At 65.4% G+C, this 23890-nt stretch overlaps 1 protein-coding gene across 1 annotated transcript in view; it reads right to left on the bottom strand.

Annotated features, from left to right (window-relative positions):
* Nucleotides 1-23191, bottom strand: part of LOC138480669 (coiled-coil domain-containing protein 30-like) — a 133132-nt gene extending 109941 nt beyond the window's left edge. Inside the window, exon 1 of the mRNA XM_069612342.1 lies at nucleotides 23057-23191. The gene's annotated coding sequence lies outside the window, so the exon portion shown is untranslated. The remainder of the gene's footprint in view (nucleotides 1-23056) is intronic.
* Nucleotides 23192-23890: the final 699 nt, after the last annotated feature.

Raw genomic sequence — 23890 nt, 5'->3', positions numbered from 1 at the left:
GGGAGGGGGGTGCTGCAAGGGAAGTGCCCTGTGGCACCCCCTGCACCTACTCTCTGCACACACTGGTGGAGCCTGGTTGGGGGAGGGGGGGTGCTGCAAGGGAAGTGTCCTGTGGCACCCCCTGCACCTACTCTCTGCACACACTGGTGGAGCCTGGTTGGGGGAGGGGGGGTGCTGCAAGGGAAGTGTCCTGTGGCACCCCCTGCACCTACTCTCTGCACACACTGGTGGAGCCTGGTTGGGAGGGGGGGGGGGTTCTGCAAGGAAATGTCCTGTGGCACCCCCTGCACCTACTCTCTGCACACACTGGTGGAGCCTGGTTGGGGGAGGGGGGGTGCTGCAAGGGAAGTGTCCTGTGGCACCCCCTGCACCTACTCTCTGCACACACTGGTGGAGCCTGGTTGGGGAGGGGGGGGTGCGGCAAGGGAAGTGCCCTGTGGCACCCCCTGCACCTACTCTCTGCACACACTGGTGGAGCCTGGTTGGGAGGGGGGGGTGCTGCAAGGGAAGTGCCCTGTGGCACCCCCTGCACCTACTCTCTGCACACACTGGTGGAGCCTGGTTGGGGGAGGGGGGGTGCTGCAAGGGAAGTGCCCTGTGGCACCCCCTGCACCTACTCTCTGCACACACTGGTGGAGCCTGGTTGGGAGGGGGGGGTGCTGCAAGGGAAGTGTCCTGTGGCACCCCCTGCACCTACTCTCTGCACACACTGGTGGAGCCTGGTTGGGGGAGGGGGGGTGCTGCAAGGGAAGTGTCCTGTGGCACCCCCTGCACCTACTCTCTGCACACACTGGTGGAGCCTGGTTGGGGGGGGTGCTGCTGCAAGGGAAGTGCCCTGTGGCACCCCCTGCACCTACTCTCTGCGCACACTGGTGGAGCCTGGTTGGGAGGGGGGGGGTGCTGCAAGGGAAGTGCCCTGTGGCACCCCCTGCACCTACTCTCTGCGCACACTGGTGGAGCCTGGTTGGGAGGGGGGGTCCTGCAAGGGAAGTGTCCTGTGGCACCCCCTGCACCTACTCTCTGCGCACACTGGTGGAGCCTGGTTGGGGGAGGGGGGTGCTGCAAGGGAAGTGTCCTGTGGCACCCCCTGCACCTACTCCCTGCGCACACTGGTGGAGCCTGGTTGGGGGAGGGGGGGTGCTGCAAGGGAAGTGTCCTGTGGCACCCCCTGCACCTACTCTCTGCACACACTGGTGGAGCCTGGTTGGGAGGGGGGGGTGCTGCAAGGGAAGTGTCCTGTGGCACCCCCTGCACCTACTCTCTGCACACACTGGTGGAGCCTGGTTGGGAGGGGGGGTGCTGCAAGGGAAGTGTCCTGTGGCACCCCCTGCACCTACTCTCTGCGCACACTGGTGGAGCCTGGTTGGGAGGGGGGGGTGCTGCAAGGGAAGTGCCCTGTGGCACCCCCTGCACCTACTCTCTGCGCACACTGCTGGAGTCTGGTTGGGGGAGGGGGGGTGCTGCAAGGGAAGTGTCCTGTGGCACCCCCTGCACCTACTCTCTGCACACGCTGGTGGAGCCTGGTTGGGGGAGGGGGGGTGCTGCAAGGGAAGTGTCCTGTGGCACCCCCTGCATCTACTCTCTGCACACGCTGGTGGAGCCTGGTTGGGGGAGGGGGGGGTGCTGCAAGGGAAGTGCCCTGTGGCACCCCCTGCACCTACTCTCTGCACACACTGGTGGAGCTTGGTTGGGGGAGGGGGGGGGGTGCTGCAAGGGAAGTGCCTTGTACACCCCCTGCAACTACTCTCTGCACACACTGGTGGAGCCTGGTTGGGGGAGGGGGGGGGTGCTGCAAGGGAAGTGTCCTGTGGCACCCCCTGCACCTACTCTCTGCACACACTGGTGGAGCCTGGTTGGGAGGGGGGGTGCTGCAAGGGAAGTGCCCTGTGGCACCCCCTGCACCTACTCTCTGCACACACTGGTGGACCCTGGTTGGGGGGTAGGGGGGGTGCTGCAAGGGAAGTGCCCTGTGGCACCCCTGCACCTACTCTCTGCACACACTGGTGGAGCCTGGTTGGGGGGTAGGGGGGGTGCTGCAAGGGAAGTGTCCTGTGGCACCCCCTGCACCTACTCTCTGCACACACTGGTGGAGCCTGGTTGGGGGAGGGGGGGGTGCTGCAAGGGAAGTGTCCTGTGGCACCCCCTGCACCTACTCTCTGCACACACTGGTGGAGCCTGGTTGGGGGGGTAGGGGGGTGCTGCAAGGGAAGTGTCCTGTGGCACCCCCTGCACCAACTCTCTGCACACGCTGGTGGAGCCTGGTTGGGGGAGGGGGGGGTGCTGCAAGGGAAGTGCCCTGTACACCCCTGCACCTACTCTCTGCACACGCTGGTGGAGCCTGGTTGGGGGAGGGGGGGTGCTGCAAGGGAAGTGTCCTGTGGCACCCCCTGCATCTACTCTCTGCACACACTGGTGGAGCCTGGTTGGGGGAGGGGGGGGGTGCTGCAAGGGAAGTGCCCTGTGGCACCCCCTGCACCTACTCTCTGCACACACTGGTGGAGCCTGGTTGGGTGGGGGGGGTGCTGCAAGGGAAGTGTCCTGTGGCACCCCCTGCATCTACTCTCTGCACACACTGGTGGAGCCTGGTTGGGAGGGGGGGTGCTGCAAGGGAAGTGTCCTGTGGCACCCCCTGCACCTACTCTCTGCACACACTGGTGGAGCCTGGTTGGGAGGGGGGGTGCTGCAAGGGAAGTGTCCTGTGGCACCCCCTGCACCTACTCTCTGCGCACACTGGTGGAGCCTGGTTGGGGGAGGGGGGGGTGCTGCAAGGGAAATGCCCTGTGGCACCCCCTGCACCTACTCTCTGCACACACTGGTGGAGCCTGGTTGGGAGGGGGGGTGCTGCAAGGGAAGTGCCCTGTGGCACCCCCTGCACCTACTCTCTGCACACACTGGTGGAGCCTGGTTGGGGGAGGGGGGGTGCTGCAAGGGAAGTGTCCTGTGGCACCCCCTGCACCTACTCTCTGCACACACTGGTGGAGCCTGGTTGGGGGAGGGGGGGGGGTGCTGCAAGGGAAATGCCCTGTGGCACCCCCTGCACCTACTCTCTGCACACACTGGTGGAGCCTGGTTGGGAGGGGGGGTGCTGCAAGGGAAGTGCCCTGTGGCACCCCCTGCACCTACTCTCTGCACACACTGGTGGAGCCTGGTTGGGGGAGGGGGGTGCTGCAAGGGAAGTGTCCTGTGGCACCCCCTGCACCTACTCTCTGCACACACTGGTGGAGCCTGGTTGGGAGGGGGGGTGCTGCAAGGGAAGTGTCCTGTGGCACCCCCTGCACCTACTCTCTGCACACACTGGTGGAGCCTAGTTGGGAGGGGGGGGTGCTGCAAGGGAAGTGCCCTGTGGCACCCCCTGCACCTACTCTCTGCGCACACTGGTGGAGCCTGGTTGGGGGAGAGGGGGGTGCTGCAAGGGAAGTGTCCTGTGGCACCCCCTGCACCTACTCTCTGCACACACTGGTGGAGCCTGGTTGGGAGGGGGGGGTGCTGCAAGGGAAGTGTCCTGTGGCACCCCCTGCACACACTGGTGGAGCCTGGTTGGGAGGGGGGGTGCTGCAAGGGAAGTGTCCTGTGGCACCCCCTGCACCTACTCTCTGCACACAATGGTGGAGCCTGGTTGGGAGGGGGGGTGCTGCAAGGGAAGTGTCCTATGGCACCCCCTGCACCTACTCTCTGCACACACTGGTGGAGCCTGGTTGGGGGGGGTGCTGCAAGGGAAGTGTCCTGTGGCACCCCCTGCACCTACTCTCTGCACACACTGGTGGAGCCTGGTTGGGAGGGGGGGGTGCTGCAAGGGGGGGTGCTGCAAGGGAAGTGTCCTGTGGCACCCCCTGCACCTACTCTCTGCACACACTGGTGGAGCCTGGTTGGGAGGGGGGGGGGGGGTGCTGCAAGGGAAGTGTCCTGTGGCACCCCCTGCACCTACTCTCTGCACACACTGGTGGAGCCTGGTTGGGGGGGGGGTGCTGCAAGGGAATTGTCCTGTGGCACTCCCTGCACCTACTCTCTGCACATACTGGTGGAGCCTGGTTGGGAGGGGGGGGGTGCTGCAAGGGAAGTGTCCTGTGGCACCCCCTGCACCTACTCTCTGCACACACTGGTGGAGCCTGGTTGGAGGGGGGGGGGACTGCTGCAAGGGAAGTGTCCTGTGGCACCCCCTGCACCTACTCTCTGCACACACTGGTGGAGCCTGGTTGGGGGAGGGGGTGCTGCAAGGGAAGTGTCCTGTGGCACCCCCTGCACCTACTCTCTGCACACACTGGTGGAGCCTGGTTGGGAGGGGGGGGTGCTGCAAGGGAAGTGTCCTGTGGCACCCCCTGCACCTACTCTCTGCACACACTGGTGGAGCCTGGTTGGGAGGGGGGGTGCTGCAAGGGAAGTGTCCTGTGGCACCCCCTGCACCTACTCTCTGCGCACACTGGTGGAGCCTGGTTGGGAGGGGGGGGTGCTGCAAGGGAAGTGCCCTGTGGCACCCCCTGCACCTACTCTCTGCGCACACTGCTGGAGTCTGGTTGGGGGAGGGGGGGGTGCTGCAAGGGAAGTGTCCTGTGGCACCCCCTGCACCTACTCTCTGCACACGCTGGTGGAGCCTGGTTGGGGGAGGGGGGGTGCTGCAAGGGAAGTGTCCTGTGGCACCCCCTGCATCTACTCTCTGCACACGCTGGTGGAGCCTGGTTGGGGGAGGGGGGGGTGCTGCAAGGGAAGTGCCCTGTGGCACCCCCTGCACCTACTCTCTGCACACACTGGTGGAGCTTGGTTGGGGGAGGGGAGGGGTGCTGCAAGGGAAGTGCCTTGTACACCCCCTGCAACTACTCTCTGCACACACTGGTGGAGCCTGGTTGGGGGAGGGGGGGGGTGCTGCAAGGGAAGTGTCCTGTGGCACCCCCTGCACCTACTCTCTGCACACACTGGTGGAGCCTGGTTGGGAGGGGGGGTGCTGCAAGGGAAGTGCCCTGTGGCACCCCCTGCACCTACTCTCTGCACACACTGGTGGACCCTGGTTGGGGGGTAGGGGGGGTGCTGCAAGGGAAGTGCCCTGTGGCACCCCTGCACCTACTCTCTGCACACACTGGTGGAGCCTGGTTGGGGGGTAGGGGGGGTGCTGCAAGGGAAGTGTCCTGTGGCACCCCCTGCACCTACTCTCTGCACACACTGGTGGAGCCTGGTTGGGGGAGGGGGGGGGTGCTGCAAGGGAAGTGTCCTGTGGCACCCCCTGCACCTACTCTCTGCACACGCTGGTGGAGCCTGGTTGGGGGGGTAGGGGGGTGCTGCAAGGGAAGTGTCCTGTGGCACCCCCTGCACCAACTCTCTGCACACGCTGGTGGAGCCTGGTTGGGGGAGGGGGGGGGGTGCTGCAAGGGAAGTGCCCTGTACACCCCCTGCACCTACTCTCTGCACACGCTGGTGGAGCCTGGTTGGGGGAGGGGGGGTGCTGCAAGGGAAGTGTCCTGTGGCACCCCCTGCATCTACTCTCTGCACACACTGGTGGAGCCTGGTTGGGGGAGGGGGGGGTGCTGCAAGGGAAGTGCCCTGTGGCACCCCCTGCACCTACTCTCTGCACACACTGGTGGAGCCTGGTTGGGTGGGGGGGTGCTGCAAGGGAAGTGTCCTGTGGCACCCCCTGCATCTACTCTCTGCACACACTGGTGGAGCCTGGTTGGGAGGGGGGGTGCTGCAAGGGAAGTGTCCTGTGGCACCCCCTGCACCTACTCTCTGCGCACACTGGTGGAGCCTGGTTGGGAGGGGGGGTGCTGCAAGGGAAGTGTCCTGTGGCACCCCCTGCACCTACTCTCTGCGCACACTGGTGGAGCCTGGTTGGGGGAGGGGGGGGGTGCTGCAAGGGAAATGCCCTGTGGCACCCCCTGCACCTACTCTCTGCACACACTGGTGGAGCCTGGTTGGGAGGGGGGGTGCTGCAAGGGAAGTGCCCTGTGGCACCCCCTGCACCTACTCTCTGCACACACTGGTGGAGCCTGGTTGGGGGAGGGGGGGTGCTGCAAGGGAAGTGTCCTGTGGCACCCCCTGCACCTACTCTCTGCACACACTGGTGGAGCCTGGTTGGGGGAGGGGGGGGTGCTGCAAGGGAAATGCCCTGTGGCACCCCCTGCACCTACTCTCTGCACACACTGGTGGAGCCTGGTTGGGAGGGGGGGTGCTGCAAGGGAAGTGCCCTGTGGCACCCCCTGCACCTACTCTCTGCACACACTGGTGGAGCCTGGTTGGGGGAGGGGGGTGCTGCAAGGGAAGTGTCCTGTGGCACCCCCTGCACCTACTCTCTGCACACACTGGTGGAGCCTGGTTGGGAGGGGGGGTGCTGCAAGGGAAGTGTCCTGTGGCACCCCCTGCACCTACTCTCTGCACACAATGGTGGAGCCTGGTTGGGAGGGGGGGTGCTGCAAGGGAAGTGTCCTATGGCACCCCCTGCACCTACTCTCTGCACACACTGGTGGAGCCTGGTTGGGGGGGGTGCTGCAAGGGAAGTGTCCTGTGGCACCCCCTGCACCTACTCTCTGCACACACTGGTGGAGCCTGGTTGGGAGGGGGGGTGCTGCAAGGGGGGGTGCTGCAAGGGAAGTGTCCTGTGGCACCCCCTGCACCTACTCTCTGCACACACTGGTGGAGCCTGGTTGGGAGGGGGGGGGGTGCTGCAAGGGAAGTGTCCTGTGGCACCCCCTGCACCTACTCTCTGCACACACTGGTGGAGCCTGGTTGGGGGGGGGTGCTGCAAGGGAATTGTCCTGTGGCACTCCCTGCACCTACTCTCTGCACATACTGGTGGAGCCTGGTTGGGAGGGGGGGGGTGCTGCAAGGGAAGTGTCCTGTGGCACCCCCTGCACCTACTCTCTGCACACACTGGTGGAGCCTGGTTGGAGGGGGGGGGACTGCTGCAAGGGAAGTGTCCTGTGGCACCCCCTGCACCTACTCTCTGCACACACTGGTGGAGCCTGGTTGGGGGAGGGGGTGCTGCAAGGGAAGTGTCCTGTGGCACCCCCTGCACCTACTCTCTGCACACACTGGTGGAGCCTGGTTGGGAGGGGGGGTGCTGCAAGGGAAGTGTCCTGTGGCACCCCCTGCACACACTGGTGGAGCCTGGTTGGGAGGGGGGGGTGCTGCAAGGGAAGTGTCCTGTGGCACCCCCTGCACCTACTCTCTGCACACACTGGTGGAGCCTGGTTGGGAGGGGGGGTGCTGCAAGGGAAGTGTCCTATGGCACCCCCTGCACCTACTCTCTGCACACACTGGTGGAGCCTGGTTGGGGGGGGGTGCTGCAAGGGAAGTGTCCTGTGGCACCCCCTGCACCTACTCTCTGCATACACTGGTGGAGCCTGGTTGGGAGGGGGGGTGCTGCAAGGGGGGGTGCTGCAAGGGAAGTGTCCTGTGGCACCCCCTGCACCTACTCTCTGCACACACTGGTGGAGCCTGGTTGGGAGGGGGGGTGCTGCAAGGGGAGTGTCCTGTGGCACCCCCTGCACCTACTCTCTGCACACACTGGTGGAGCCTGGTTGGGGGGGGGGGTGCTGCAAGGGAATTGTCCTGTGGCACTCCCTGCACCTACTCTCTGCACATACTGGTGGAGCCTGGTTGGGAGGGGGGGGGTGCTACAAGGGAAGTGTCCTGTGGCACCCCCTGCACCTACTCTTTGCACACACTGGTGGAGCCTGGTTGGGAGGGGGGGGTGCTGCAAGGGAAGTGTCCTGTGGCACCCCCTGCACCTACTCTCTGCGCACACTGGTGGAGCCTGGTTGGGGGAGGGGGGGTGCTGCAAGGGAAGTGTCCTGTGGCACCCCCTGCACCTACTCTCTGCACACACTGGTGGAGCCTGGTTGGGGGAGGGGAGGGGGTGCTGCAAGGGAAGTGCCCTGTGGCAGCCCCTGCACCTACTCTCTGCACACACTGGTGGAGCCTGGTTGGGGGCGGGGGGGGGGGTGCTGCAAGGGAAGTGCCCTGTGGCACCCCCTGCACCTACTCTGCACACACTGGTGGAGCCTGGTTGGAGGGGGGGGGACTGCTGCAAGGGAAGTGTCCTGTGGCACCCCCTGCACCTACTCTCTGCACACACTGGTGGAGCCTGGTTGGGGGAGGGGGTGCTGCAAGGGAAGTGTCCTGTGGCACCCCCTGCACCTACTCTCTGCACACACTGGTGGAGCCTGGTTGGGAGGGGGGGTGCTGCAAGGGAAGTGTCCTGTGGCACCCCCTGCACCTACTCTCTGCACACACTGGTGGAGCCTGGTTGGGGGAGGGGGGGGGTGCTGCAAGGGAAGTGCCCTGTGCCCACCCTGCACCTACTCTCGGCACACACTGGTGGAGCCTGGTTGGGGGAGGGGGGGGTGCTGCAAGGGAAGTGTCCTGTGGCACCCCCTGCACCTACTCTCTGCACACACTGGTGGAGCCTGGTTGGGGGAGGGGGGGGGTGCTGCAAGGGAAGTGCCCTGTGGCACCCCCTGCACCTACTCTCTGCACACACTGGTGGAGCCTGGTTGGGGGAGGGGGGGGGGGTTGCTGCAAGGGAAGTGCCCTGTGGCACCCCCTGCACCTACTCTCTGCACACACTGGTGGAGCCTGGTTGGGGGAGGGGGGTGCTGCAAGGGAAGTGTCCTGTGGCACCCCCTGCACCTACTCTCTGCACACACTGGTGGAGCCTGGTTGGGGGAGGGGGGGTGCTGCAAGGGAAGTGCCCTGTGGTACCCCCTGCACCTACTCTCTGCACACACTGGTGGAGCCTGGTTGGGAGGGGGGGGACTGCTGCAAGGAAAGTGTCCTGTGGCACCCCCTGCACCTACTCTCTGCACACACTGGTGGAGCCTGGTTGGGAGGGGGGGGACTGCTGCAAGGAAAGTGTCCTGTGGCACCCCCTGCACCTACTCTCTGCACACACTGGTGGAGCCTGGTTGGGGGAGGGGGGTGGGGTGCTGCAAGGGAAGTGTCCTGTGGCACCCCCTGCACCTACTCTCTGCACACACTGGTGGAGCCTGGTTGGGGGAGGGGGGGTGCTGCAAGGGAAGTGTCCTGTGGCACCCCCTGCACCTACTCTCTGCACACACTGGTGGAGCCTGGTTGGGGGAGGGGGGTGCTGCAAGGGAAGTGTCCTGTGGCACCCCCTGCACCTACTCTCTGCACACACTGGTGGAGCCTGGTTGGGAGGGGGGGTGCTGCAAGGGAAGTGCCCTGTGGCACCCCCTGCAACTACTCTCTGCACACACTGGTGGAGTCTGGTTGGGAGGGGGGTGCTGCAAGGGAAGTGTCCTGTGGCACCCCCTGCACCTACTCTCTGCACACACTGGTGGAGCCTGGTTGGGGGAGGGGGGGTGCTGCAAGGGAAGTGTCCTGTGGCACCCCCTGCACCTACTCTCTGCACACACTGGTGGAGTCTGGTTGGGAGGGGGGGTGCTGCAAGGGAAGTGCCCTGTGGCACCCCCTGCACCTACTCTCTGCACACACTGGTGGAGCCTGGTTGGGGGAGGGGGGGTGCTGCAAGGGAAGTGTCCTGTGGCACCCCCTGCACCTACTCTCTGCACACACTGGTGGAGTCTGGTTGGGAGGGGGGGTGCTGCAAGGGAAGTGCCCTGTGGCACCCCCTGCACCTACTCTCTGCACACACTGGTGGAGCCTGGTTGGAAGGGGGGGTGCTGCAAGGGAAGTGCCCTGTGGCACCCCCTGCACCTACTCTCTGCACACACTGGTGGAGCCTGGTTGGGAGGGGGGGTTGCTGCAAGGGAAGTGCCCTGTGGCACCCCCTGCACCTACTCTCTGCACACACTGCTGGAGCCTAGTTGGGGGAGGAGGGGGTGCTGCAAGGGAAGTGTCCTGTGGCACCCCCTGCACCTACTCTCTGCGCACACTGGTGGAGCCTGGTTGGGGGAGGGGGGGGTGCTGCAAGGGAAGTGTCCTGTGGCACCCCCTGCACCTACTCTCTGCACACACTGGTGGAGCCTGGTTGGGAGGGGGGGGTGCTGCAAGGGAAGTGCCCTGTACACACCCTGCACCTACTCTCTGCACACACTGGTGGAGCCTGGTTGGGGGAGGGGGGTGGGTGCTGCAAGGGAAGTGTCCTGTGGCACCCCCTGCACCTACTCTCTGCACACACTGGTGGAGCCTGGTTGGGAGGGGGGGGTGCTGCAAGGGAAGTGTCCTGTGGCACCCCCTGCACACACTGGTGGAGCCTGGTTGGGAGGGGGGGGGGTGCTGCAAGGGAAGTGTCCTGTGGCACCCCCTGCACCTACTCTCTGCACACACTGGTGGAGCCTGGTTGGGGGAGGGGGGGGGACTGCTGCAAGGGAAGTGTCCTGTGGCACCCCCTGCACCTACTCTCTGCACACACTGGTGGAGCCTGGTTGGGAGGGGGGGGTGCTGCAAGGGAAGTGTCCTGTGGCACCCCCTGCACCTACTCTCTGCACACACTGGTGGAGCCTGGTTGGGGGAGGGGGGGGGGGGACTGCTGCAAGGGAAGTGTCCTGTGGCACCCCCTGCACCTACTCTGCACACACTGGTGGAGCCTGGTTGGGAGGGGGGGGTGCTGCAAGGGAAGTGTCCTGTGGCACCCCCTGCACCTACTCTCTGCACACACTGGTGGAGTCTGGTTGGGAGGGGGGGTGCTGCAAGGGAAGTGGCCTGTGGCACCCCCTGCACCTACTCTCTGCACACACTGGTGGAGCCTGGTTGGGGGAGGGGGGGGGGGGTGCTGCAAGGGAAGTGTCCTGTGGCACCCCCTGCACCTACTCTCTGCACACACTGGTGGAGCCTGGTTGGGAGGGGGGGTGCTGCAAGGGAAGTGTCCTGTGGCACCCCCTGCACCTACTCTCTGCACACACTGGTGGAGCCTGGTTGGGAGGGGGGGGTGCTGCAAGGGAAGTGCCCTGTGGCACCCCCTGCACCTACTCTCTGCACACACTGGTGGAGCCTGGTTGGGAGGGGGGGTGCTGCAAGGGAAGTGCCCTGTGGCACCCCCTGCAACTACTCTCTGCACACACTGGTGGAGTCTGGTTGGGAGGGGGGTGCTGCAAGGGAAGTGTCCTGTGGCACCCCCTGCACCTACTCTCTGCACACACTGGTGGAGCCTGGTTGGGGGAGGGGGGGTGCTGCAAGGGAAGTGTCCTGTGGCACCCCCTGCACCTACTCTCTGCACACACTGGTGGAGTCTGGTTGGGAGGGGGGGTGCTGCAAGGGAAGTGCCCTGTGGCACCCCCTGCACCTACTCTCTGCACACACTGGTGGAGCCTGGTTGGGGGAGGGAGGGTGCTGCAAGGGAAGTGTCCTGTGGCACCCCCTGCACCTACTCTCTGCACACACTGGTGGAGTCTGGTTGGGAGGGGGGGTGCTGCAAGGGAAGTGCCCTGTGGCACCCCCTGCACCTACTCTCTGCACACACTGGTGGAGCCTGGTTGGGAGGGGGGGTGCTGCAAGGGAAGTGCCCTGTGGCTCCCCCTGCACCTACTCTCTGCACACACTGGTGGAGCCTGGTTGGGAGGGGGGGTGCTGCAAGCGAAGTGCCCTGTGGCACCCCCTGCACCTACTCTCTGCACACACTGGTGGAGCCTGGTTGGGAGGGGGGGGTGCTGCAAGGGAAGTGTCCTGTGGCACCCCCTGCACCTACTCTCTGCACACACTGGTGGAGCCTGGTTGGGAGGGGGGGTGCTGCAAGGGAAGTGCCCTGTGGCACCCCCTGCACCTACTCTCTGCACACACTGGTGGAGCCTGGTTGGGGGAGGGGGGGTGCTGCAAGGGAAGTGTCCTGTGGCACCCCCTGCACCTACTCTCTGCACACACTGGTGGAGCCTGGTTGGGGGAGGGGGGGTGCTGCAAGGGAAGTGTCCTGTGGCACCCCCTACACCTACTCTCTGCACACACTGGTGGAGCCTGGTTGGGGGAGGGGGGGTGCTGCAAGGGAAGTGTCCTGTGGCACCCCCTGCACCTACTCTCTGCACACACTGGTGGAGTCTGGTTGGGAGGGGGGGGTGCTGCAAGGGAAGTGTCCTGTGGCACCCCCTGCACCTACTCTCTGCACACACTGGTGGAGTCTGGTTGGGAGGGGGGGTGCTGCAAGGGAAGTGCCCTGTGGCACCCCCTGCACCTACTCTCTGCACACACTGGTGGAGCCTGGTTGGGGGAGGGGGGGTGCTGCAAGGGAAGTGTCCTGTGGCACCCCCTGCACCTACTCTCTGCACACACTGGTGGAGCCTGGTTGGGAGGGGGGGTGCTGCAAGGGAAGTGTCCTGTGGCACCCCCTGCACCTACTCTCTGCACACACTGGTGGAGTCTGGTTGGGAGGGGGGGTGCTGCAAGGGAAGTGCCCTGTGGCACCCCCTGCACCTACTCTCTGCACACACTGGTGGAGCCTGGTTGGGAGGGGGGGTGCTGCAAGGGAAGTGCCCTGTGGCTCCCCCTGCACCTACTCTCTGCACACACTGGTGGAGCCTGGTTGGGAGGGGGGGTGCTGCAAGCGAAGTGCCCTGTGGCACCCCCTGCACCTACTCTCTGCACACACTGGTGGAGCCTGGTTGGGAGGGGGGGGGTGCTGCAAGGGAAGTGTCCTGTGGCACCCCCTGCACCTACTCTCTGCACACACTGGTGGAGCCTGGTTGGGAGGGGGGGTGCTGCAAGGGAAGTGCCCTGTGGCACCCCCTGCACCTACTCTCTGCACACACTGGTGGAGCCTGGTTGGGGGAGGGGGGGGGTGCTGCAAGGGAAGTGTCCTGTGGCACCCCCTGCACCTACTCTCTGCACACACTGGTGGAGCCTGGTTGGGGGAGGGGGGGTGCTGCAAGGGAAGTGTCCTGTGGCACCCCCTGCACCTACTCTCTGCACACACTGGTGGAGCCTGGTTGGGGGAGGGGGGTGCTGCAAGGGAAGTGTCCTGTGGCACCCCCTACACCTACTCTCTGCACACACTGGTGGAGCCTGGTTGGGGGAGGGGGGGTGCTGCAAGGGAAGTGTCCTGTGGCACCCCCTGCACCTACTCTCTGCACACACTGGTGGAGTCTGGTTGGGAGGGGGGGTGCTGCAAGGGAAGTGCCCTGTGGCACCCCCTGCACCTACTCTCTGCACACACTGGTGGAGCCTGGTTGGGAGGGGGGGTGCTGCAAGGGAAGTGCCCTGTGGCACCCCCTGCACCTACTCTCTGCACACACTGGTGGAGCCTGGTTGGGAGGGGGGGTCCTGCAAGGGAAGTGCCCTGTGGCTCCCCCTGCACCTACTCTCTGCACACACTGGTGGAGCCTGGTTGGGAGGGGGGGGGTGCTGCAAGGGAAGTGCCCTGTGGCACCCCCTGCACCTACTCTCTGCACACACTGGTGGAGCCTGGTTGGGAGGGGGGGGTGCTGCAAGGGAAGTGTCCTGTGGCACCCCCCTGCACCTACTCTCTGCACACACTGGTGGAGCCTGGTTGGGGGAGGGGGGGGTGCTGCAAGGGAAGTGTCCTGTGGCACCCCCTGCACACACTGGTGGAGCCTGGTTGGGGGAGGGGGGGTGCTGCAAGGGAAGTGTCCTGTGGCACCCCCTGCACCTACTCTCTGCACACACTGGTGGAGCCTGGTTGGGAGGGGGGGGTTCTGCGAGGGAAGTGTCCTGTGGCACCCCCTGTACCTACTCTCTGCACACACTGGTGGAGCCTGGTTGGGGGAGGGGGGGGTGCTGCAAGGGAAGTGTCCTGTGGCACCCCCTGCACCTACTCTCTGCACACACTGGTGGAGCCTGGTTGGGAGGGGGGTGCGGCAAGGGAAGTGCCCTTTGGCACCCCCTGCACCTACTCTCTGCACACACTGGTGGAGCCTGGTTGGGAGGGGGGGTGCTGCAAGGGAAGTGCCCTGTGGCACCCCCTGCACCTACTCTCTGCACACACTGGTGGAGCCTGGTTGGGGGGGGGGGGTGCTGCAAGGGAAGTGCCCTGTGGCACCCCCTGCACCTACTCTCTGCACACACTGGTGGAGCCTGGTTGGGAGGGGGGGTGCTGCAAGGGAAGTGTCCTGTGGCACCCCCTGCACCTACTCTCTGCACACACTGGTGGAGCCTGGTTGGGAGGGGGGGTGCTGCAAGGGAAGTGTCCTGTACACACCCTGCACCTACTCTCTGCACACACTGGTGGAGCCTGGTTGGGAGGGGGGGTGCTGCAAGGGAAGTGTCCTGTGGCACCCCCTGCACCTACTCTCTGCACACACTGGTGGAGCCTGGTTGGGGGAGGGGGGGTGCTGCAAGGGAAGTGCCCTGTGACACCCCCTGCACCTACTCTCTGCACACACTGGTGGAGCCTGGTTGGGGGAGGGGGGGGTGCTGCAAGGGAAGTGCCCTGTGGCACCCCCTGCACCTACTCTCTGCACACACTGGTGGAGCCTGGTTAGGGGAGGGGGGAGGTGCTGCAAGGGAAGTGCCCTGTACACACCCTGCACCTACTCTCTGCACACACTGGTAGAGCCTGGTTGGGAGGGGGAGTGCTGCAAGGGAAGTGTCCTGTGGCACCCCCTGCACCTACTCTCTGCACACACTGGTGGAGCCTGGTTGGGGGAGGGGGGGGTGCTGCAAGGGAAGTGCCCTGTGGCACCCCCTGCACCTACTCTCCGCACACACCGGTGGAGCCTGGTTGGGGGAGAGGGGGTGCTGCAAGGGAAGTGTCCTGTGGCACCCCCTGCACCTACTCTCCGCACACACTGGTGGAGCCTGGTTGGGAGGGGGGGGTGCTGCAAGGGAAGTGTCCTGTGGCACCCCCTGCACCTACTCTCCGCACACACTGGTGGAGCCTGGTTGGGAGGGGGGGGTGCTGCAAGGGAAGTGTCCTGTGGCACCCCCTGCACCTACTCTCCGCACACACTGGTGGAGCCTGGTTGGGAGGGGGGGTGCTGCAAGGGAAGTGTCCTGTGGCACCCCCTGCACCTACTCTCCGCACACACTGGTGGAGCCTGGTTGGGGGGGGGGTGCTGCAAGGGAAGTGCCCTGTGGCACCCCCTGCACCTACTCTCTGCGCACACTGGTGGAGCCTGATTGGGAGGGTGGGGGTGCTGCAAGGGAAGTGCCCTGTGGCACCCCCTGCACCTACTCTCTGCGCACACTGGTGGAGCCTGGTTGGGGGAGGGGGGGTGCTGCAAGGGAAGTGCCCTGTGGCACCCCCTGCACCTACTCTCTGCGCACACTGGTGGAGCCTGGTTGGGAGAGGGGGGGTGCTGCAAGGGAAGTGTCCTGTGGCACCCCCTGCACCTACTCTCTGCGCACACTGGTGGAGCCTGGTTGGGAGAGGGGGGGGGGGTGCTGCAAGGGAAGTGTCCTGTGGCACCCCCTGCACCTACTCTCTGCGCACACTGGTGGAGCCTGGTTGGGAGGGGGGGTGCTGCAAGGGAAGTGTCCTGTGGCACCCCCTGCACCTACTCTCTGCACACACTGGTGGAGCCTGGTTGGGGGAGGGGGGGTGCTGCAAGGGAAGTGTCCTGTGGCACCCCCTGCACCTACTCTCTGCACACACTGGTGGAGCCTGGTTGGGGGGGGGGGTGCTGCTGGTTGGGGGAGGGGGGGTGCTGCAAGGGAAGTGTCCTGTGGCACCCCCTGCACCTGCTCTCTGCACACACTGGTGGAGCCTGGTTGGGGGGGGGTGCTGCAAGGGAAGTGCCCTGTGGCACCCCCTGCACCTACTCTCTGCACACACTGGTGGAGCCTGGTTGGGAGGGGGGGGTGCTGCAAGGGAAGTGTCCTGTGGCACCCCCTGACCTACTCTCTGCACACACTGGTGGAGCCTGGTTGGGGGGGAGGGGGGTGCTGCAAGGGAAGTGTCCTGTGGCACCCCCTGCACCTACTCTCTGCACACACTGGTGGAGCCTGGTTGGGGGGTGGGGGGGGTGCTGCTGGTTGGGGGAGGGGGGGTGCTGCAAGGGAAGTGTCCTGTGGCACCCCCTGCACCTACTCTCTGCACACACTGGTGGAGCCTGGTTGGGAGGGGGGGTGCTGCAAGGGAAGTGCCCTGTGGCACCCCCTGCACCTACTCTCTGCACACACTGGTGGAGCCTGGTTGGGAGGGGGGGTGCTGCAAGGGAAGTGCCCTGTGGCACCCCCTGCACCTACTCTCTGCACACACTGGTGGAGCCTGGTTGGGAGGGGGGTGCTGCAAGGGAAGTGCCCTGTGGCACCCCCTGCACCTACTCTCTGCACACACTGGTGGAGCCTGGTTGGGAGGGGGGGTGCTGCAAGGGAAGTGTCCTGTGGCACCCCCTGCACCTACTCTCTGCGCACACTGGTGGAGCCTGGTTGGGAGGGGGGGTGCTGCAAGGGAAGTGTCCTGTGGCACCCCCTGCACCTACTCTCTGCACACACTGGTGGAGCCTGGTTGGGGGAGGGGGGGGTGCTGCAAGGGAAGTGTCCTGTGGCACCCCCTGCACCTACTCTCTGCACACACTGGTGGAGCCTGGTTGGGGGGGAGGGGGGGTTCTGCTGGTTGGGGGAGGGGGGGTGCTGCAAGGGAAGTGTCCTGTGGCACCCCCTGCACCTACTCTCTGCACACACTGGTGGAGCCTGGTTGGGGGGGGGGTGCTGCAAGGGAAGTGCCCTGTGGCACCCCCTGCACCTACTCTCTGCACACACTGGTGGAGCCTGGTTGGGAGGGGGGGTGCTGCAAGGGATGTGTCCTGTGGCACCCCCTGCACCTACTCTCTGCACACACTGGTGGAGCCTGGTTGGGGGAGGGGGGGGTGCTGCAAGGGAAGTGTCCTGTGGCACCCCCTGCACCTACTCTCTGCACACACTGGTGGAGCCTGGTTGGGGGAGGGGGGTGCTGCAAGGGAAGTGTCCTGTGGCACCCCCTGCACCTACTCTCTGCACACACTGGTGGAGCCTGGTTGGGGGAGGGGGGGTGCTGCAAGGGAAGTGTCCTGTGGCACCCCCTGCACCTACTCTCTGCACACACTGGTGGAGCCTGGTTGGGAGGGGGGGGTTCTGCAAGGGAAGTGTCCTGTGGCACCCCCTGCACCTACTCTCTGCACACACTGGTGGAGCCTGGTTGGGGGAGGGGGGGTGCTTCAAGGGAAGTGTCCTGTGGCACCCCCTGCACCTACTCTCTGCACACACTGGTGGAGCCTGGTTGGGAGGGGGGAGGGTGCGGCAAGGGAAGTGCCCTGTGGCACCCCCTGCACCTACTCTCTGCACACACTGGTGGAGCCTGGTTGGGAGGGGGGGTGCTGCAAGGGAAGTGCCCTGTGGCACCCCCTGCACCTACTCTCTGCACACACTGGTGGAGCCTGGTTGGGGGAGGGGGGGTGCTGCAAGGGAAGTGCCCTGTGGCACCCCCTGCACATACTCTCTGCACACACTGGTGGAGCCTGGTTGGGAGGGGGGGTGCTGCAAGGGAAGTGCCCTGTGGCACCCCCTGCACCTACTCTCTGCACACACTGGTGGAGCCTGGTTGGGGGAGGGGGGGTGCTGCAAGGGAAGTGTCCTGTGGCACCCCCTGCACCTACTCTCTGCACACACTGGTGGAGCCTGGTTGGGGGAGGGGGGGTGCTGCAAGGGAAGTGTCCTGTGGCACCCCCTGCACCTACTCTCTGCACACACTGGTGGAGCCTGGTTGGGGGAGGGGGGTGCTGCAAGGGAAGTGCCCTGTGGCACCCCCTGCACCTACTCTCTGCACACACTGGTGGAGCCTGGTTGGGGGAGGGGGGGTGCTGCAAGGGAAGTGTCCTGTGGCACCCCCTGCACCTACTCTCTGCACACACTGGTGGAGCCTGGTTGGGAGGGGGGGGGTTCTGCAAGGAAATGTCCTGTGGCACCCCCTGCACCTACTCTCTGCACACACTGGTGGAGCCTGGTTGGGGGAGGGGGGGTGCTGCAAGGGAAGTGTCCTGTGGCACCCCCTGCACCTACTCTCTGCACACACTGGTGGAGCCTGGTTGGGAGGGGGGGGTGCGGCAAGGGAAGTGCCCTGTGGCACCCCCTGCACCTACTCTCTGCACACACTGGTGGAGCCTGGTTGGGAGGGGGGGGTGCTGCAAGGGAAGTGCCCTGTGGCACCCCCTGCACCTACTCTCTGCACACACTGGTGGAGCCTGGTTGGGGGAGGGGGGGTGCTGCAAGGGAAGTGCCCTGTGGCACCCCCTGCACCTACTCTCTGCACACACTGGTGGAGCCTGGTTGGGGGGGGGGGGGTGCTGCAAGGGAAGTGCCCTGTGGCACCCCCTGCACCTACTCTCTGCACACACTGGTGGAGCCTGGTTGGGGGGGGGGGGTGCTGCAAGGGAAGTGCCCTGTGGCACCCCCTGCACCTACTCTCTGCACACACTGGTGGAGCCTGGTTGGGAGGGGGGGGGTGCTGCAAGGGAAGTGTCCTGTGGCACCCCCTGCACCTACTCTCTGCACACACTGGTGGAGCCTGGTTGGGGGAGGGGGGGTGCTGCTGCAAGGGAAGTGTCCTGTGGCACCCCCTGCACCTACTCTCTGCGCACACTGGTGGAGCCTGGTTGGGGGGGGGGTGCTGCTGCAAGGGAAGTGCCCTGTGGCACCCCCTGCACCTACTCTCTGCGCACACTGGTGGAGCCTGGTTGGGAGGGGGGGGTGCTGCAAGGGAAGTGCCCTGTGGCACCCCCTGCACCTACTCTCTGCGCACACTGGTGGAGCCTGGTTGGGAGGGGGGGTCCTGCAAGGGAAGTGTCCTGTGGCACCCCCTGCACCTACTCTCTGCGCACACTGGTGGAGCCTGGTTGGGGGAGGGGGGGTGCTGCAAGGGAAGTGTCCTGTGGCACCCCCTGCACCTACTCTCTGCACACACTGGTGGAGCCTGGTTGGGAGGGGGGGTGCTGCAAGGGAAGTGTTCTGTGGCACCCCCTGCACCTACTCTCTGCGCACACTGGTGGAGCCTGGTTGGGAGGGGGGGTGCTGCAAGGGAAGTGTCCTGTGGCACCCCCTGCACCTACTCTCTGCGCACACTGGTGGAGCCTGGTTGGGAGGGGGGGGTGCTGCAAGGGAAGTGCCCTGTGGCACCCCCTGCACCTACTCTCTGCGCACACTGCTGGAGTCTGGTTGGGGGAGGGGGGGTGCTGCAAGGGAAGTGCCCTGTGGCACCCCCTGCACCTACTCTCTGCACACGCTGGTGGAGCCTGGTTGGGGGAGGGGGGGTGCTGCAAGGGAAGTGTCCTGTGGCACCCCCTGCATCTACTCTCTGCACACGCTGGTGGAGCCTGGTTGGGGGAGGGGGGGGGTGCTGCAAGGGAAGTGCCCTGTGGCACCCCCTGCACCTACTCTCTGCACACACTGGTGGAGCTTGGTTGGGGGAGAGGGGGGGTGCTGCAAGGGAAGTGCCTTGTACACCCCCTGCAACTACTCTCTGCACACACTGGTGGAGCCTGGTTGGGGGAGGGGGGGGGTGCTGCAAGGGAAGTGTCCTGTGGCACCCCCTGCACCTACTCTCTGCACACACTGGTGGAGCCTGGTTGGGAGGGGGGGTGCTGCAAGGGAAGTGCCCTGTGGCACCCCCTGCACCTACTCTCTGCACACACTGGTGGAGCCTGGTTGGGGGGTAGGGGGGTGCTGCAAGGGAAGTGCCCTGTGGCACCCCTGCACCTACTCTCTGCACACACTGGTGGAGCCTGGTTGGGGGGTAGGGGGGGTGCTGCAAGGGAAGTGTCCTGTGGCACCCCCTGCACCTACTCTCTGCACACACTGGTGGAGCCTGGTTGGGGGAGGGGGGGGGTGCTGCAAGGGAAGTGTCCTGTGGCACCCCCTGCACCTACTCTCTGCACACACTGGTGGAGCCTGGTTGGGGGGGTAGGGGGTGCTGCAAGGGAAGTGTCCTGTGGCACCCCCTGCACCAACTCTCTGCACACGCTGGTGGAGCCTGGTTGGGGGAGGGGGGGGTGCTGCAAGGGAAGTGCCCTGTACACCCCCTGCACACGCTGGTGGAGCCTGGTTGGGGGAGGGGGGGTGCTGCAAGGGAAGTGCCCTGTGGCACCCCCTGCACCTACTCTCTGCACACACTGGTGGAGCCTGGTTGGGGGAGGGGGGGGGGGTGCTGCAAGGGAAGTGTCCTGTGGCACCCCCTGCATCTACTCTCTGCACACACTGGTGGAGCCTGGTTGGGAGGGGGGGGTGCTGCAAGGGAAGTGTCCTGTGGCACCCCCTGCACCTACTCTCTGCACACACTGGTGGAGCCTGGTTGGGAGGGGGGGTGCTGCAAGGGAAGTGTCCTGTGGCACCCCCTGCACCTACTCTCTGCGCACACTGGTGGAGCCTGGTTGGGGGAGGGGGGGGGTGCTGCAAGGGAAATGCCCTGTGGCACCCCCTGCACCTACTCTCTGCACACACTGGTGGAGCCTGGTTGGGAGAGGGGGTGCTGCAAGGGAAGTGCCCTGTGGCACCCCCTGCACCTACTCTCTGCACACACTGGTGGAGCCTGGTTGGGGGAGGGGGGGTGCTGCAAGGGAAGTGTCCTGTGGCACCCCCTGCACCTACTCTCTGCACACACTGGTGGAGCCTGGTTGGGGGAGGGGGGGGGTGCTGCAAGGGAAATGCCCTGTGGCACCCCCTGCACCTACTCTCTGCACACACTGGTGGAGCCTGGTTGGGAGGGGGGGTGCTGCAAGGGAAGTGCCCTGTGGCACCCCCTGCACCTACTATCTGCACACACTGGTGGAGCCTGGTTGGGGGAGGGGGGGTGCTGCAAGGGAAGTGTCCTGTGGCACCCCCTGCACCTACTCTCTGCACACACTGGTGGAGCCTGGTTGGGAGGGGGGGTGCTGCAAGGGAAGTGTCCTGTGGCACCCCCTGCACCTACTCTCTGCACACACTGGTGGAGCCTGGTTGGGAGGGGGGAGGTGCTGCAAGGGAAGTGTCCTGTGGCACCCCCTGCACCTACTCTCTGCACACACTAGTGGAGCCTGGTTGGGGGAGGGGGGGGGTGCTGCAAGGGAAGTGTCCTGTGGCAACCCCTGCACCTACTCTCTGCACACACTGGTGGAGCCTGGTTGGGAGGGGGGGGGTGCTGCAAGGGAAGGGCCCTGTGGCACCCCCTGCACCTACTCTCTGCGCACACTGGTGGAGCCTGGTTGGGAGGGGGGGGTGCTGCAAGGGAAGTGTCCTGTGGCACCCCCTGCACCTACTCTCTGCGCACACTGGTGGAGCCTGGTTGGGGGAGTGGGGGGTGCTGCAAGGGAAGTGTCCTGTGGCACCCCCTGCACCTACTCTCTGCACACACTGGTGGAGCCTGGTTGGGGGAGGGGGGGTGCTGCAAGGGAAGTGTCCTGTGGCACCCCTTGCACCTACTCTCTGCACACACTGGTGGAGCCTGGTTGGGAGGGGGGGGGGTGCTGCAAGGGAAGTGTCCTGTGGCACCCCCTGCACCTACTCTCTGCACACACTGGTGGAGCCTGGTTGGGGGAGTGGGGGGTGCTGCAAGGGAAGTGTCCTGTGGCACCCCCTGCACCTACTCTCTGCACACACTGGTGGAGCCTGGTTGGGGGAGGGGGGGTGCTGCAAGGGAAGTGTCCTGTGGCACCCCCTGCACCTACTCTCTGCGCACACTGGTGGAGCCTGGTTGGGAGGGGGGGGATGCTGCAAGGGAAGGGCCCTGTGGCACCCCCTGCACCTACTCTCTGCGCACACTGGTGGAGCCTGGTTGGGAGGGGGGGGTGCTGCAAGGGAAGTGTCCTGTGGCACCCCCTGCACCTACTCTCTGCGCACACTGGTGGAGCCTGGTTGGGGGAGTGGGGGGTGCTGCAAGGGAAGTGTCCTGTGGCACCCCCTGCACCTACTCTCTGCACACACTGGTGGAGCCTGGTTGGGGGAGGGGGGGTGCTGCAAGGGAAGTGTCCTGTGGCACCCCCTGCACCTACTCTCTGCACACACTGGTGGAGCCTGGTTGGGGGAGGGGGGGTGCTGCAAGGGAAGTGTCCTGTGGCACCCCCTGCACCTACTCTCTGCACACACTGGTGGAGCCTGGTTGGGAGGGGGGGGGGTGCTGCAAGGGAAGTGTCCTGTGGCACCCCCTGCACCTACTCTCTGCACACACTGGTGGAGCCTGGTTGGGGGAGGGGGGGTGCTGCAATGGAAGTGTCCTGTGGCACCCCCTGCACCTACTCTCTGCACACACTGGTGGAGCCTGGTTGGGGGAGGGGGGGGTGCTGCAAGGGAAGTGTCCTGTGGCACCCCCTGCACCTACTCTCTGCACACACTGGTGGAGCCTGGTTGGGGGAGGGGGGGTGCTGCAAGGGAAGTGTCCTGTGGCACCCCCTGCACCTACTCTCTGCACACACTGGTGGAGCCTGGTTGGGGGAGGGGGGGTGCTGCAAGGGAAGTGTCCTGTGGCACCCCCTGCACCTACTCTCTGCACACACTGGTGGAGCCTGGTTGGGGGAGGGGGGGTGCTGCAAGGGAAGTGCCCTGTGGCACCCCCTGCACCTACTCTCTGCACACACTGGTGGAGCCTGGTTGGGGGAGGGGGGTGCTGCAAGGGAAGTGCCCTGTACATACCCTGCACCTACTCTCTGCACACACTGGTGGAGCCTGGTTGGGGGAGGGGGGGTGCTGCAAGGGAAGTGTCCTGTGGCACCCCCTGCACCTACTCTCTGCACACACTGGTGGAGCCTGGTTGGGAGGGGGGGTGCTGCAAGGGAAGTGCCCTGTGGCACCCCCTGCACCTACTCTCTGCACACACTGGTGGAGCCTGGTTGGGGGGGAGGGGGGGTGCTGCTGGTTGGGGGAGGGGGGGTGCTGCAAGGGAAGTGTCCTGTGGCACCCCCTGCACCTACTCTCTGCACACACTGGTGGAGCCTGGTTGGGAGGGGGGGTGCTGCAAGGGAAGTGTCCTGTGGCACCCCCTGCACCTACTCTCTGCACACACTGGTGGAGCCTGGTTGGGAGGGGGGGTGCTGCAAGGGAAGTGTCCTGTGGCTCCCCCTGCACCTACTCTCTGCACACACTGGTGGAGCCTGGTTGGGGGAGTGGGGGGGGGGGACAGTCACTAAGTGTTGTGACTTGTACCTGAAAGTTTGGGGGTTCGAGGAGCCAATCCTCCAGCCTCAACATTCTGATGTTAATGACTGCAGCGCCTGGTCCCCGCCCGCGCGGCCCCCACAGGGTCGGTAACGCCCCCCTCCCGTCTTACCTGAGCACTGGGGCGGCAGCACATCTCCCCCTCCGGCGGCCCGGCCCGGCGCGGCGCGGCTGCTGCATCTCCGCCCGTCCCGCGAGCGAGGGGCGTGGCCTGGAGCAACACAGCAACGGGCCGCCGTAACCAGGGCCCGCCCGGAGCAAGCGCAAGCCGCCGTGGAAAAGAGGCCGAAGCAGGCCACGCCCCCTACACGACGCTAACGGGTTACACAGGCTAGGGTTCTAGCCATGGCCGGCGAGCGAGGGGCGTGGCCTGGAGCAACACAACAACCGGCCGCGAGAACCAGGGCCCGCCCGGAGCAAGCGCAAACCCCCGTGGAAAAGAGGCCCAAACAAGCCAAGCCTCTTAGATGACGCTAAGGGTTCACACAATACAGCATTGCAGCCTTCTCCGGCCGGCACTGTTGCAGCCCTTCCCGTCCCGCGAGCGAGGGGCGTGGCCTAGAGCAGCACAGCAACGGGCCGCCGTACCCAGGGCCCGCCCGGAGCAAGCGCAAGCCGCCGTGGAAAAGAGGCCCAAACAGGCCACGCCCTCTACACGACGTTAACGGATTACACAGGACAGTGTTGGGGCAAACCTAGAACATCATGGTTACACATGAAATAGGTGGCGGGCGCTCCCCTGTGCAGAAGAGCAGTGTCTGATGGAGTGCATTTGCCTAGAGCCGCAGGAACGAGCCGTGCATTAGAAGCAATACAGGAAACTGAGGAGGGGTGTCATCTATCAGGCTTGAGCCTCACTCCTCCATCCTCTGGGCTAAGTGTGTAGTAAGAGCCAGTGCACCAGGTGACACAAACCAGCAGCACATCACGTGCCCTGGGTGGGCCA

Source organism: Ambystoma mexicanum, chromosome 5p, assembly GCF_040938575.1.
Source record: "Ambystoma mexicanum isolate Mex_15411 chromosome 5p, UKY_AmexF1_1, whole genome shotgun sequence".
Lineage (NCBI taxonomy): Eukaryota > Metazoa > Chordata > Amphibia > Caudata > Ambystomatidae > Ambystoma > Ambystoma mexicanum.
Note: the sequence above shows the minus strand (reverse complement) of the source record. Positions and strands in the feature narration are given on the sequence as shown.